The sequence below is a fragment of the Macaca nemestrina genome, chromosome 7 (genome assembly GCF_043159975.1).
Source record: "Macaca nemestrina isolate mMacNem1 chromosome 7, mMacNem.hap1, whole genome shotgun sequence".
Lineage (NCBI taxonomy): Eukaryota > Metazoa > Chordata > Mammalia > Primates > Cercopithecidae > Macaca > Macaca nemestrina.
In genome coordinates this window covers 52,761,223-52,777,596 of record NC_092131.1, presented here as the reverse complement: position 1 = coordinate 52,777,596, position 16,374 = coordinate 52,761,223, and the positions used below count along the sequence as shown (strand labels likewise).

General features: G+C 39.2%; 1 protein-coding gene and 1 pseudogene across 8 annotated transcripts in view; both read left to right on the top strand.

Moving 5' to 3' along the window:
* LOC105473584 (F-box protein 34) overlaps positions 1-16,374 on the top strand; it is a 131,705-nt gene that overhangs the window by 34,575 nt on the left and 80,756 nt on the right. The gene's annotated exons all lie outside the window — the stretch shown is intronic.
* Positions 1-16,374, top strand: part of LOC105473716 (putative charged multivesicular body protein 4B-like protein CHMP4BP1) — a 29,662-nt pseudogene that overhangs the window by 1,043 nt on the left and 12,245 nt on the right.

Here is a 16,374-nt window from a genome sequence, read left to right as displayed (position 1 = left end):
CTCTCTCTCTCAATACTTCCTGCTCCCCATTTGTCTTTTAAAGGTGATTGATAACATATTGTCTCTCTGGGTTTTACATCAACATGCAGGTGGAAGTTATGCCCATTTTCAGGCAGGAAATAAAAGCAAAAATTCACCCCTGTTAGGTACTATTGGATTTGACTGGAAGTTCACAAAACAAAGCTTTTCTGTACATCTTATTTTGATCCTCACCACAACCTTGGGAATTTGACAGCATTGTGTGCACTACTGAAAGTTGTTCTGTTTTTTTCTTCCTTCTTTTAAGAAATTAGGAATTTTATGCTGACAGTGTTGAGTGAAGTCTCTAAAGATACAATTCTGTGTACAAATTATTTTTTGTATATACAAACTTTGTATACAAAATTTTGTATAAAAGATACAAATTTGAGCCTTTGGATAACCAGAGACTTGAGAGGCACCTGAATTAATATGAAACTGCTGATATTGAGAGTTAATCAACCTTCTCTTGAAGATGAAAGAGTCTTGGCAAGATACTATGTAATGCAACTGAAGGGGGTCCAAAATGGAACTTGCATGTGTTTTTCCCAAGTGGTAGCCATTCTGGGGCCGGCTACATGGCTCTCTGTAAGTTAGGTGTACTCGTTTGTTTGTTTGTTTTTTTGAAACGGAGTCTCGCTCTGTCGCCCAGGCTGGAGTGCAGTGGCGCGATCTCGGCTCACTGCAACCTCTGTCTCCCGGGTTCAGGCGATTCTCCTGGCTCAGCCTCCCGAGTAGCTGGGACTATAGGCGTGTGCTACCATTTCCAGCTAATTTTTGTATTTAGTTTTACTGTGTTGGCCAGGCTGGTTGTGAACTCCTGACCTCGTGATCCGCACACCTCAGCCTCCCAAAGTGCTGGGATTACAGGTGTGAGCCACTGTTCCCGGCCAGGTGTACTAGTATTAATGGGAAAGGATGAAAGTCAGACTAAACCAGAAAGACCTACAGCTGATAAGGAGACACCTGCTCTTTGGCAGTGCTTTTTTCCCCTCTGTTTTGCTTAGCAATTGCGAAGTTTTACTTTTTCCTCATGGAAAATGAGTTAATAGGTGAAGAATACATGTCGTAGGGCATACTGATGTGACTGAGGAACAATGACAGATATTTAAAAAGTCAGCTAGTGAGTGTTGTTGTGCAGTTATCTAACAAGCCATAACTCGTGTGAAACATTTTTACAGTCTGTTTCTATTTTTGGCAGGATATTTTTCACCCGTGCTTTCCAGTTTTGGGTCTGGGAAGCAGCTTTTACTTCATATAGATGGTTTTATGGAAATTAATTTTGAGATTGGTTTATTATTTTAAGTCATCCACTTATGTAATTTGAAGGCACTAAATTAAACAGTCATTTGTTATGTGGCATCTTTCTGATGGATAAAAGCAAGTGTCAAGAATGAGAGTGCTGTATTGTAGAAATTCCTCAGGATATGTTTATTGGATCAATTATTTTATTAACATTTAGGATTTAAATTCTTACAAAATTTTTACTTTATTTTTTAAACTTAATTTATGTTCAGCTTAATTTGACAGTTTTTATATTCTAGTAAATTTTAATCTTGTTTTAGTATTTGTTTGGGAGAGAACGTACTTATCTTTAGAGACATCATTTAGTTTTATCTTCCAAAATTTGCAGCTGTTTAGAACCAGATACTTGAGGGAAGCTACTATGGTATGATGAATGCCTTCCTTGTTAGGTCATGTGTGACAAAGGCAAAATTCAGCAAGTGCATAATCTGCAGTCCTTTGGAAGCAACAAAAACAAAAAAGAGCAGATTAACTTGAAATGCATTTAGGTCATCTGGAAATTGAATTCTGTCAGTTCTTATCTTTGCATAATTTATCTTCTCCCTTTTAGTTAATGCTTATGGTATTTTGAAGCTGATGACATACTGTATTTTCCAGGAGAGCATTAATACAGTGTAGTTGTTTCTTAGTGTTGGTTAAAAGAACTTATCAACCTTTCATTCCAACCTCCATCTTCTAGTTAATGCTCCACAGAAGAGGCTCTCATTAGTCCCTTTAAAAATATTCAGCTTCAGAAACCTAACATGTACATTTCCTACCCTCCATATAGTATAGTTGTAAATATGAAACTAAGTGCTATGTAAGTGTGGTTATTGCATTTTTAGGTATGGATTTCATTCATCCAGCAAACATTTTTTTGAGGATTTCTGTGCCGCATACTCAGGATCTGTGACACGGGGATGAAATGTCCTTGCTGCAAGGACCCTTAAAACAAATTAACATTGCCCTGGTGGGTCTTGGGTGTGAGAGGCTAGAGTTGGGTCAAGAGGATAAACTATTGGCTGGGCGCGGTGGCTGACACCTGTAATCCCAGCACTTTGGGAGACCGAGGCGGGTGGATCATGAGGTCAGGAGATCGAGAGCATCCTGGCTAGCATGGTGAAACCCCATCTCTACTAAAAAAAAAAATACAAAAAATTAGTCAGGCGTGGTGGCGGGTGCCTGTAGTCCTAGCTACTTGGGAGGCTGAGGCAGGAGAATGGTGTGAACCCGGGAGTTGGAGCTTACAGTGAGCCGAGATCGCGCCACTGCATTCCAGCCTGGGTGACTGAGCGAGACTCTGTCTCAGGAAAAAAAAAAAAAAAAAAGGATAAACTATTTATGTTATGCTAGATTGGCCAGAGGTGTTAGTTAAAGGTCAGTTTAAGGAGGTATTAGAAACTCAGTTAAAAAGAATAGGGAATAGCTTATTATAGCCCAAGACAAAGGATCTAGATACCACAGATTAAGATTGTGCTAGAATGAATGGAACTTAGTGAGTTCGGGCTTCCTCAGAGGCAAGAACAAGTGCTCAAGGCCAGAACTAGTCTGTATAGGCAGTCTAAAATTAGAAGCAGAGACAACCCGAATACCTGTTTTCCTTTCGCATTTACCTTCTTTTCCTTTAAAGTCAATCCTTTTCTTTAATTGATGAACTTGGGAAATACGCAAGCCTCTCACAGCCTTCATTTCCAGTGTTTGCTTTCTTTCTGGAGGATTTTATAGTGAAACATTTCATTCATTACAGAAAAGTGGAAAGAATTGTTTGTACATTGCATACCTAAATACTCACCATCCCTATATCGTTAGTCATATTTTGCTGTATTTGCTTTATTGCCTATCTATCGGTCTATCCATTCATCAATCCTTTTGTTTTTGTTGTATTTCAAAGTATACTTTACACCTAGACATTTCCCGATGCCTATTATTAAATTTGTTTACTTGTTTTTAGGCAAAACTTGTATATAGTAAAATGTACAAATCTTATACCATTCTGTTAGTTTGAACAAGTTCATACATCTGTGTAACCCATATATCCCTGTCAAAATATAGAACATTCTATCACCACAAAAAGTTCCTTCCGGCACCTTGTAGGTTAATTTCATTAGCTGTTTAATCTCCTGCAGTCTTATTTCTACTACTTTCTTCTGAAACTACTTGTTCAAATGATCTGCTTTGTTAGAAGTACATTAGGGTAGCATTGTGATTGGTGTTCAGAGTATAAAGAAATGAAGAATATAGCCCTTGCTCACTCTGTGATTCAATTTTTTGTTTTGTTTTGTTTTTTTGAGACAGTCTCGCTTTGTTGCCCAGGCTGAAGTACAGTGGTGCAGTTGTAGCTTACTGTAACATTGAGCTCCTGAGCTCAAGCCATCCTCCTTCCTCAGTCTCTTGAGTAGTTGGGTCTACAGGTGTGTGCCACCATGCCTGACTGCCTTTTTTTTTTTTTTTTTTTTAAAGAGACTAGATATTGCCCAGTCTGGAGTGCAGTGGCTGTTCAGAGGCCTGATTATAGTGTACTGCAGCCTTGAACTTTTGGACTCAAGCGATCCTCAGCCTTCTGAGTAACTGGCATGTACCATGGGCTTAGTTTGGGTTTTAATTAGGTATCTGAAGAGAGGTAAGTAAATGTTACATGAATTCAGAGGAGGAAAGTTTCTTAGGAGTGGGTCTTGCTAAGGTCTGAGTGTTGGTGTCCCTCCAAAATTTAAATGTTGGAACTTAATCTCCAGTGTGATAGTGTTAAGAGCTGGGGCCTTTAGGAGGTGATTAAGTCATGAGTGGGATTAATGCCCTTGTAAAAGAGGCTTGAGGAGCTCTTTGTCCCTTCCATCCTGTAAGGTGCCATCTCTGAGTAACAGGGCCTCACCAGACACTGAATCTGCCAGTGCACTCATCTTGGACTTCTCAGTCTCCAGAACTGTCAGCAGTAAATTTCTGTTGTATAAAAGTTACACAACGTAAGGTATTTTATAGCAGCCTGACTGAACAAGGACAGGCCTTTATTTAAGGATCCAGAGAAGAATTTTTTATTTTTGTTTTTTTAAAGACTGACTAGAAGCTTTTGCATAAAGGAACAGTAGCAGGCAAGGTGGTTGGGTCCAGGCTTTGGAAGGAGTTTGAGTATTATTTTGTACCCAGTGATAGTTTTTGAGGAAGGAAGTAATGTTTTTCACAGATCTTTCTGTTAAATCTTTATCCTGTTTGTCATCTTTGGTACTTAGTTGTATAGAAGACTTTGTGTTTTGAGTTCTCTCTTCTCTTAGTTCTTTGCTTATCTCTAATTTCTCAGCTTTTCTGACGATTCTTTCTCTTCCAGATCCAGACTCTCTAACGCTCTGTTCTTGAACCTTTATTCCTTCTTATAATCCAGCCCTTACCTTTTGGGTAATTATAACTTCTCAGTTATAATTCTATCCAAGTCATGCCTACATTTTTATTCATAAACTGTTAACTCTTGTTGGGTTTTTGACTACTAAGAAGATGCTTCTTTTGTATATCCCTTTTTACTTTGACTTATTCAGGATCATATAGCAAGAGCATTTGCTTTAAGCAGTTATAGCAAACAGGATTTATTGAGAGAAAGAGATTGTAAACTTTGAGTGGGCTGCATGAACAGATTAGTCTGAACTTCTAGAAACAAACCCCTGAATGACACTGCAGAGCTTGCCTGCCAAAGGGGCTACTGCCACCACACGACTGAGAACCATGTTGTTGAATCAGAAAGCTGCCATCAGAACTTTAACTTCCTTGGGTAGGACTGTACTTTCTGTTCTCTGTGTCTTACGCGGTATGTCTGCTTGCCCATACTTAGGTCATATGTGAAACCTTAGCATTGCCTATATATAAAACAGGAAGTGCATGTGAGAGCTTGATTGGAGTGTTGAGTCTGAAGTACATTCAGTTTGTGAGGAACTGAACTCATTTTCCCCAATTGCCTCATTGTGACAAAGTTAAGGCTTTTCTAAGTTTTCTTTTTCAGTCCAAAGGCATGGGTATTGTTCTAGTTTTTGGAGGTAGAAACTGTTGAAAACTGTATCATTTAGATTTTTTAATGCTGATATAACAGAAAACCAACTCAAACTCACTGGCTCACAATATTAAAAATTCCAAAGGTGAAGCTTGATTCGGTTACACTTATGTGATCAGACTTCATCTTTCTCTTCCTTTATTTAATGAGCTCAGCTTCCGTGGTTTTGTCCCTTTGTATTCACGTTTGTTGCAGCTCAAGCGCTACATCCTCATGCTGTCAAGTCCAGAGGAAAATATATAGGACTACTGTACAAAGAAAACTAGTTACATTAAAATATAGTTATAAAAGTATTTTTAAAAATTGTTGGTAATATCTGTTTCTTTTTTTTGAGACAGGTTCTTGATCTGTTGCCTAAGCTGGAGTACAGTGGTGCTAACACGGCTCACTGCAGCCTCAACCTTGTAGGCTCAAGTAATCTTCTCAGCCTTCTAAGTAGCTGGGACCACAGGTGCACACCACAACACCCAGCTAACTTTTAAGTTTTTTTGTAGAGATGAGGTCTCGCCATGTTGCCCAGGCTGGTCTCAGGTTCTTGGGCTCAAGCCATCCTCCTGCCTTGGCCTCCCAAAATGCCAGGATTATAGGCATGAGCCACCATGTTCACACTGTTTCTTTATAAAAAGATTCAGTGAAGGCCAGGCGTGGTGGCTCACGCCTGTAATCCCAGCACTTTAGGAGGCTGAGGCAGGTGGATCATGAGGTCAGGAGACCAGCGTGGCCAAGGTGGTGAAACCTCATCTACTAAAAATACAAAAATTAGCTGGGCATGGTGGTGAGTGCCTGTGATCCCAGCTACTTGGGAGGCTGAGGCAGAGAATTGCTTGAACCCGGGAGATGGAGGTTGCAGTGAGCCGAGGTTGTGCCATTGCACTCCAGCCTGGGTGACCGTCAAAAAAAAAAAATATATATATATATGTGTGTATATATATAAAAATATATATAAATATATGTATATTTGTATATACATATATATATATAATATGTATATATTTAGTGGGGTCTAATAATTTCCAAGTGGTGATGAGTATTATCACTATTTGGAGGTATCTGCAACCAAAGATCATGTGATAGGAAAATAAATATCTGTGATTTCTACTGGTGACAAAATGAACAGATATTGCTAATATGATACTATTGTGGTGTGTTGGCTGAATTCACAGTAAAAGGAAATGCTAAATTTCAGTTGGAGGTTAAAGATGTAACTTGTTTTTCTCATCTGAGTTTAAAGACACCCTGAATTCTGTATATAAACCCTTGGAGTGTCTGTGAGCCTCAGCTTAAGAACCACTGCTAGAAGAGAGTTTCTCTTTCTGGAAGCTCAAGAAATGTATTCTTGTGTCTCATTGACTTTGGGTTATGTTGTCATTTCTGAATCAATGATTAAAGCAAGAGAAATAGGATTTGCTAATTAGTTGAGCGAGCCTGGGCCTACCTCTGGAGCTAGGGGTCATTCCCTCCTAAGTAGCATCATGGGAGAGGAAGTGGATTTCCAAGGGAAAATTGAGAAGCAGCGGATGGCAGGATCTGGAAGATTTGCTAAGTGCCCCTCCCCTTCAAAAAAAAAAAAAAGAGCCAGTAGATACTGAATAGCATTATGTCCATCCTCTCCCTTTACTTCCATGGTCAACCAGTCATTAAGTTTTAGTGAAACGTTCATTTGCATTTGCCTTTTTTTGTTTAGTCTCTTTGATAATATCTTAAACCTCCAGTGTGGTAGTGTGTGGATTAGTCCATTGGATTGTGGAAAGAAAAATATTGAAACTTCTGTTTGTTCTTCTCATTCTACTAGTATTTATGTGCATTTTATATGTATGTAAAATATATTAGTACATGATATATATACATGTACTACTGTATATATATCATGTAAAAAGTGGTATGTAGATATATACACACACACAGTGGTACATGTGTATATATCATGTGTATATATATATATCATGTACAGTGGTACATGTATATCATATTTCATATTTGTGGGTACATGTTAAAAATGTTTTAAAAAATGGAGATGGGAGAATCAGAAAAGTTGAGATAACTATGTAGAGCAGTGCTGTTGTGTAGAAATAGCCCTCTATCTGTGGGTTTAGCATCCATGGATACAACCAACCTCAGATGGAAAATACTTGAGGAAAAGAAATTACATCTGTATTGAACATGTACAGATATTTTTTCTTGTCATGGCAGTACAGTGTAACTCTTTACATAGCATTTACATTGTATTAGGTATTTTTTTTTTTTTTTTTTTTTGAGACGGAGTCTCGCTGTGTCGCCCAGGCTGGAGTGCAGTGGCCGGATCTCAGCTCACTGCAAGCTCTGCCTCCCGGGTTTTTACGCCATTCTCCTGCCTCAGCCTCCCGAGTAGCCGGGACTACAGGCGCCCGCCACCTCGCCCGGCTAGTTTTTTGTATTTTTTAGTAGAGACGGGGTTTCACCGTGTTAGCCAGGATGGTCTCGATCTCCTGACCTCGTGATCCGCCCGTCTCGGCCTCCCAAAGTGCTGGGATTACAGGCTTGAGCCACCGCGCCCGGCCGTATTGGGTATTTTAAGTAATCTAGAGTTTATTTAAAGTATGCGGTAGAATGTGCATAGGTTATATGCAAATACTACACTATTTTATATCAGGAACTTGAGCATCCACGGAGTTTGGTGTCCATGGGAGGTCCTGGAACCAATCCCCCATGGATACTGAGGGATGACTATAATATGAACCTTGTATGTATGTAATTTAACATTTTCTAGTTAGCCACATTAAAAAAGAAAAAAAGAAACAGATGAAAAATACTTTAAAAATATGTTAACACAATATATGCAAAACATGATTTCACATTGTAATCAATATAAAAATTACTGAAATAGTTTAGTCTTTTTTTTCATATAACATCTTTGAAATCTGGTGTGCATTTTACACTTAAAGCATATCCCTCTGGGCATGATAGCCCATGCCTATAGTCCTAGCTGCTTGGGAGGCTGAGCCAGGAGAATCTCTTGAACACAGGCGTTTGAGGTTATGGTGAGCAATGATTGTGCCACTGAACTGCAGCCTGGATGACAGAACGAGACCCACCTCCTTAAAAAAAAAAACACACACACACATCTCAGTTCAGACTACTAATATTTCAGCTGCCAAATGCAACATGTGGCTAGTGGCTGCTGTATTGGATAGCACAGATCTAGACCAATGATCATTGTGAATTTAGATTTCTGTAATTGTGTCTGTGATGGTTTTTTATAGTTCTATATTTGCCCCCTTCAGTCTTATACACAGTTGGCAGGTTAGTTGGACAAAAATTCCAGTGGGATGATGATATTACTCTCCAAATGAAAACCTGCCTAGGTTTAGACGTCATAAGATAGGCCCACCCTTCCTCTCCCTTTTCTGGGACTCCCTGCCATAAACCTGGTATTCAGGCAGTTTCCTCAGCCTTGCTTTCTCCTTTCATTTCTCCAAATATGACATCTGTTTTGGGAAGTCTGTTCCCATAAAACCTTGTTGGACTCACCAATCCCTCTGTAACATCCTTACCATTTCCCACATTCCTATGGTGTGTGTATTGAGTACTTAGCCACTCAGCACGTTGGCATTTCATTGTATGCTGTTGCTTGTTGCTCCTTGTTTCACACACAATGAGCCTTATCTCCCCTAATAAATTCTAAGCTTCATATATTATCCCTGAATTATAGGCACATATTGAAGACTTGGCTTTTCCTTATCTTTAGAAAGGACATAGCTGGGCTATGTAAATTTGTAGCTTTATGTTTTTTTGAAATTAATTGTTTACTCCAAAAAGTTTCATTTTTAAATTTAGCTTTTTTTAAATTTAAATTTTTATTTTATTTTATTTATTTTAGTTTAGTTTAGTTTAGTTTAGGTTTTTGAAACAGAGTCTTATTCTGTTACCAGGCCAGAGTGCAGTGGTTCGATCTCGGCTCACTGCAATCTCTGCCTCCTGGGTTCAAGAGATTCCACTGGCTCAGCCTCCCGAGTAGCTGGGACTACAGGCGTGTGCCACCATGCCCGGCTAATTTTTTGTATTTTAGTAGAGAGAGGGTTTCTCCATGTTGGCCAGGATGGTCTTGATCTCCTCGGCCTCCCAAAGTGCTGGGATTACAGGCGTGAGCCACTGCACCCGGCCAAATTTAGCTTTTTGACTGTGTACTTTCAACAGTTTCACAATGATTTTCTGCTTCTTGATAAGGAAGACACCCTTGATCCTGTCATGGACTCATTTAGCACACATCGGACCACGATAGGCCCTGCTGACATGTTTTTTTCCTTGTAGACAACCTTATAAGAACTTTAAATCTCAGAGCACAAGTGCTTCGAAGTCTGGCTGGGCACATGCCACATGCCGATTTTGTGTCTTTCTCAACCTTCTTGGTGGGTAGACAGTTCTATTGCCAGGGCCTTGGGTCGCCCTATTTCTGTTGAAGGCTGTATTGTAGGAAAACTGATGATTGTATGTCATACACTGGACCATGTCTCTAGACAATGAGTGACTCTAGACAATGTCTCTGGAAAAAAAAGCAGTTGCTGTGTTTTGTACTCTGCTTGTTTACTTAGACGCTTTTTAGCAGATTCATTTGTAGGAGTTGGTGTTCATTTGCTTTATGACAATTAAAAAGATTTTGTTTATAGAATAGTTTATTTGAAACTGTAGAATCATTCTTGGAACTACAGAATAGGGAATTATTGATTAGCTGGAGTTTCTGAAGATGAAATTTGAGTTTCATAAGGTAGTCTCAGAGGACACTTTTTCTTTATTGTCCAGAAACCAGGAGAGGCAAACTTGTTTCCAAAGTGGGGCAAGAGGTTTTATTTCAAGTTCAGTCATCAGGATTATTCTCTGGAGGTTGTCAGTACTTTTTACAAACTCCAGTCACTTTAACCCTTGTTAAAGGTTTCTCTTGTTCAGACTGTCTTCTTTCTTGGATGAAGAGCTCTACCATCATCACTATATTTTAGCTCATTTGTGGAACAAAGGACTATCGAAATATTTCCTGAAAAAAAGTCCAGAGAGGGCCGTAGAGCTTTATGCTTTAAGGAATCGTCTTTCATTTAACATTTTCTTTGCTGTATTTTGCTTAACATAGGCTATGATTAGATTGATAAAAAGCTAAAAAAATACACCAACATTTTTAACTTGTGGAATTTCACAGCCGATTTATTACAGCATATTTTATATGCCAGGTATTAAGCGCATTAGTTAATTTCTGTCACTTTTTCTTTTAGCATAATTTTACAGATATATTATTTATATTCTTTGGCAAATAGCAGTCTTTAAGAATTTATTTATTTATTTATTTATTTATTCATTCATTTATTTTTGAGACAGAGTCTCGCTCTGTCACCTAGGCTGGAGTGCAGTGGTGCGATCTTGGCTCACTGTAACCTCCACCCCCTGGGTTCAAGCGATTCTCCTGCCTCGGTCTCCTGAGTAGCTGGGATTACAGGCGCCTGCCACCACGCCTGACTAATGTATTTTTAGTAGAGATGGGGTTTCACCATGTTGGTTAGGCTGGTCTTGAACTCCTAACCTCGTGATCTGCCTGCCTTGGCCTCCCAAAGTGCTGGGATTACAGGTGCATGAGCCACTGCGCCCAGCCAAGAATTTATTCTTTTTATTTAACACTTTGTGTTTTCCCCCCTTTAGGTAAATATAATAAAATTGGTTATTAAAGTCCAAAAAAATTAACTTTACTGGAGAGTTCACATTTTTGTTTTATTAGCTGGTAGGGAGTTACAACTTTTCCTAAAATTAAAATGTAACTTTACATTCTAAGTGTGTGTGGTTTTTTTTTTTTTAGAGATAGGGTCTCATTCTTTTGCCCAGACTGGAGTGCAGTGGCACAGTCATAGCTTACTGCAGCCTCAGACTCCTGGGCTCAAGCAGTCCTCTTGCTTTAGCCTCTCGAGTAGCTAGGACTTACAAGCGTGCACCACCATGCCTAGTGCTAATTGCATATATTTTTAAGACTGTAGGGTATACAATTTTTTTACACTTAAAAATTACAGTATATGGGTTGGGCGTGGTGGCTCACGCTTGCAATCCCAGCACTTTGGGAGATCGACAGGGGTAGATCACCTGAGGTCAGGAGTTTGAGACCAGCCTGACCAACATGGTGAAACCCCGTCTCTACTAAAAATACAAAATTAGCCGGGTGTGGTGGTGCATGCCTGTAATCCCAGCTACTCGGGATGCTAAGGCAGGAGAATCTCTTGAACTCAGGGGTTGGAGGTTGCAGTGAGCTGAGATCGTGCCATTGCACTCCAGCCTGGGCAACAAGAGTGAAACTCCATCTCAAAAAAAAAAAAAAAAAAGCAAATGATTTATTTTCTTCTCTTTTTATTTGATTCAGGGACGTAGCCTCTGGATTTCGAGTGTTTGTGGTTACCTAAAATGTTGTTTATGTTACTTTTTTTTTGTTTGTTTGAGACAGGTTCTCTGTCACCCAGGCTAGAGTGTAGTGGTGCATTCTCAGCTCACTGCACCTCAACCACCCAGGCTTAAGCAATCTTTCCACCTCATCCTCCTGAGTAGCTGGCACTACAGGCATGTGCCACCATGTCCAGCTAATTTTTGTATCTTTTGTAGAGATAGGGTTTCACGCCGTTGCTCAGGCTGGTCTTGAACTCCTGGGCTCAAGTGATCCTCCCGCCTCAGCCTCCCAAAGTGCTGAGATTACAGGCTTGAGCACCATATCTGGCCTCACCTTGGTTCTTATTGCAGTTGTCTTGTTTTATTTTGTGAATCTTTACCATGTTTATCTTGCTTTTAATGGTCCTATTTTAAAATGCAGAGAACATTCTTTCTGGCCAAATGAGGTTAAAAGAAAAAAAATTGCAAAGATGAGGGGTTGTAAAGCTTCTTCTTTTAAGAATTGTTCCGGCTGGGTGCAGTGGCTCACACCTGTAATCCCAGCACTTTGGGAGGTCAAGGTGGGCGGATCATGTGAGTTTGGGAGTTTGAGACCAGCCTGACCAACATGGAGAAACCCCGACTCTAATAAAAATACAAAATTAGCCAGGCATGGTGGCGCGTGCCTGGAATCCCAGCTACTTGGGCTGATTCAGGAGAATTGCTTGAACCCAGGAGGCAGAGGTTGCGGTGAGCTGAGATTGTGCCATTGCACGCCACCCTGGGCAACAAGAGCGAAACTCCATCTCAAAAGAAAAAAAAAATTGTTCCTTCTCCCGGGAGTTTAGGAACAGCAGGTTACCTAAGGAGGGGTGAAGGGAGGTCTCCAGGTCGGAAACGGAGCAGGTCAAAACTCCCATGCTGATCAGTAGTGGGATTGTGCCTGTGAATAACCACTGCTGTCCAGTATTGGCAACATAATGAGACCCTATCTCTTAAAAAAAAAAAAATTCCTTTATGAACATTTCATGGGATTTCTGCCATCCCCTTTTAAGGGACATAACAAGAAGGAGAACATGCCTCTTTAAAAGATAACAGTTTTAGCAATTAAAATCTTCCTGCCAGCTCATTTGTTGGTCTACTTAAACATTCCAGTTTTATTTCATTAAAGGTCTTTTCAGGTGTTTCAAGTTTTCCTTTAAGTGAACACTTGTTGAACTGAACACTTGTTCATGTTTCTCATGTTTAATGGCTATGATTGAAATACATGTTGGTGTTACTGAAGTCATAATCCAGTGAGAATTCCTGTTTAAAGTGTTAAGATTTTGGACTCTTGCATAAGTTCAGTCTTGCATAAGTCAGATATTCAGTCAAAATTGGTTAGAATTGAATTTGAGTAACGCCTGTGCTTGTATTTATACTGCTTATTTAGTATTCATGGATAATACTGTATGAAAATTTGATTAGTTCATTTTTTTCCCTTCCAAATTGATAACTTAGAAGAGAAAATTAATCTCTACCTCTTTCCCTTCCCAATTTGTAAAAAATGAGTGTAATTTCCCATCTTTCTACTTTTAAAGGATGTTAGACTTCTTGGTTTGTTAAAGTAGCAGTGATATTCTTGAAGATTCAACGTGAATTCAATTTAGTGTTCTTGGCAGACACAAACTTAGTTTTTTTCCCTTTAGAAGAAAACCATATCAAGCCTTCATTAATGAACCTCGGTGTAATTTTTGGCCTTCTTCAAGACATTTGTCATTTGCATTGTACGGCTGTAGTGTAGATATCTTGAAATAATGCTTAATTTTATTTCCTTGTGCATTGTATTTGTTTTTAAACTCCTGTTCAGTTTACTTACCAAATACTAATAGTGTGCCTACTTTGAGTCTTCTACATTTGAATATTCCTTTAGTCTATGTTGCTGAAATTCTGCTTTATAGAATAATACACATAACTGTATTGGAAAGTGTAGTCTTTGCCGTCAGGAGCATTTACTCTGATAGGGTTAATGATTGTAAGCCCCTCACGAATTTTCCACACTAGTTACTAAGGATTTTTAAAGGATAAGTGATTTTGTTTGTTCCAACCCTGTTCAAAACAATTTGATGTTTGTACTACATGTTGAATATCTCTTATCTTACATGCTTGGGACCAGAAGTGGTTTGGATTTTGGATTTTTTTTGGAATTTGGAATATTCACATATACACAATGAGATATCTTGGAGATAGGACCCATGTTGAAACAATTCATTTATGTTTCATTTACCCTTTTTTTTTTTTTTCGAGACAGTGTCTCGCTCTGTCGCCCAGGCTGAAGTGCAGTGGCTTGATCTTGGCTCACTGCAACCTCCGCCTCCAGGGTTCAAGCGATTCTCCTGTTTCAGCCTCCCAAGTAGCTGAGATTACAGGTGTGCCATCACACCTGGCTAGTTTTTGTATTTTAGTAGAGATGGGGTTTCACCATCTTGGCCAGGCTGGTCTTGAACTCCTGACCTCAGGTGATCCACCTCTTTCCCAAAGTCCTGGGATTACAGGCATGAGCCACTGTACCCAGCATCATTTACATCTTATACACATAGCCTGAAGGTAGTTTTATACAACATTTTAAATAATTTTGTTCAGGAAACAAAGTTTGTGTACATTGAACTGTTAGCAAAGGTGTCACAATCTTAGTCACTTACGTGCATAGTCTGTAGTTATTTGGCATCACCATCACACTCAACTGAATTTATATGCTACTGATAAGCGGTCATTTTCTTTTACTTATTCACACGTAAGTATAAGAAAAAAGTAAAAAATAACAGTAAAAAGAATGACATACCATTAATATAGTGGAATAATAATGTGTTCAGGGTAACTAAGCACAATAGCATCACCAGAATATCTGTAGCTGCTGTTAAGCAACAGCATCAGCAAATAAGGTTAGGCTTTCAGTCTCCACTTATGATGTTATTTTTTGATTAAAAGGTTTCTGGACATTTTTTGTTTGTTTGTTTGTTTTATTAAGGCCGGAAGAAACATCAGAATCAATTGAGGGACCAGGAAATGGGGCCTCTAGGGAAGACAAGGCATTCTGCTACATGGCTTTTAAAAATATTTCCTCCGGAGTCACTTGTCTCATTAACAACAGTTTTTGTCTTACAAGTCTCTCTTTGATTTTATAAACCAGCATGATTTGTTTTGTTATGAATGCATGCTGCTCTAGTTCTCTAATAAGCCCATCATGCTTTTGCATCATGTCGGCAATAAGCACTTTTTTTGCTGTGTTAACATTGTCATCTTCATTGTTGTGTGCCTGTGTTTTGACTGTGACCTGTCACATGAGGTTGGGTGTGGAATTTTCCACTTGTGGCATCATGTTGGAGCTCAAAAAGTTTGGATTTTGAACCAGTTTGGATTTCAGATTTTTGGATTAGGGATTCTCAACCTGTACTATCAGCCAGGAGGTATAAATGATGTTTCCTTTGTGGGTTTAAATATAATTTATTGCTTAAGAAGTTACTTGTAATTGGTATGGATCAATACTTTTTTTTTTTTTTTTTTGAGATGGAGTCTTGCTGTGTCTCCCAGGCTGGAGTGCAGTGGCGTGATCTCGGCTCACTGCAAGCTCCGCCTCCCGGGTTCACGCCATTCTCCCGCCTCGGCCTCCCAAGTAGCTGAGACTACAGGCGCCCGCCACCACGCCCGGCTAGTTTTTTTTTTGTATTTTTAGTAGAGACGGGGTTTCACCATGTTAGCCAGGATAGTCTCGATCTCCTGACCTCGTGAATGGATCAATAATTTATGCTTCATGACTTCTACCTTATGATGTGGTTAGTCATCTTTTGGCATTGGTGTGAGAAACAAGGTTTTCCAAAAGGAAAATCAAAATTTTTTTTGTGGAAATTTCTAAAGTAAAGGATTTTTTTTTTTATTTTGTGTATTTAAATTATAATCATTACATAGAAATAAGTACAAAAAAATGGAATATAAAATTACATACACTAATCATAGCTGGGAAAAAAAATAGTCCAAGACTTGGGCTACTGCAAAATTAAATGGTTTAATTAAGAGTAGTTAGATTTTGAATAACTCTTGTTATGTTATTTATGCCATGAAAAAGGCATGAATTTATATTCACATATTTTAAAATAGTGTTGAAAAGAAAACCATGTACGGCCTGTTTGATACATTTTTCAGAAATCCTCATTTTATTTCAATCTGATTCATAGACTTTCAAATGATCCTACTTGTAACGGTTGAGAAACTGTATTCCTCTAGCAAGAAAGAACCTTTTGTAATGATTTCTTCAGTTAATCAGAGAAAAGGCTTGTTGGACGATTTGATTTAGCTAGCTGCTTTGTTTGTTTTACCCTAAGAGCAAATGATGAGAAATTAAAAAAAAAAAAATATAGGGCTGGGCATGGTGGCTCACGCCTGTAATCCCAGCACTTTGGGAGGCTGAGGTGGGTGCATCACTTGAGGTCAGGAGTTTGAGACCAGCTTGGCCAACGTGGTGAAACTCCATCTCTACTAAAAATACAAAAATTAGCCAGGCATGGTGGCGCATGCCTGTAATCCCAGCTACTCGAGAGGCTGAGGCAGGAGAATCGCTTGAACCTGGGAGGTGAAGGTTGCAGTGAACTGAGATCGAGCCACTGCACTCCAGCCTGGGCGACAGAGCGAGACTCTGTCTCAAA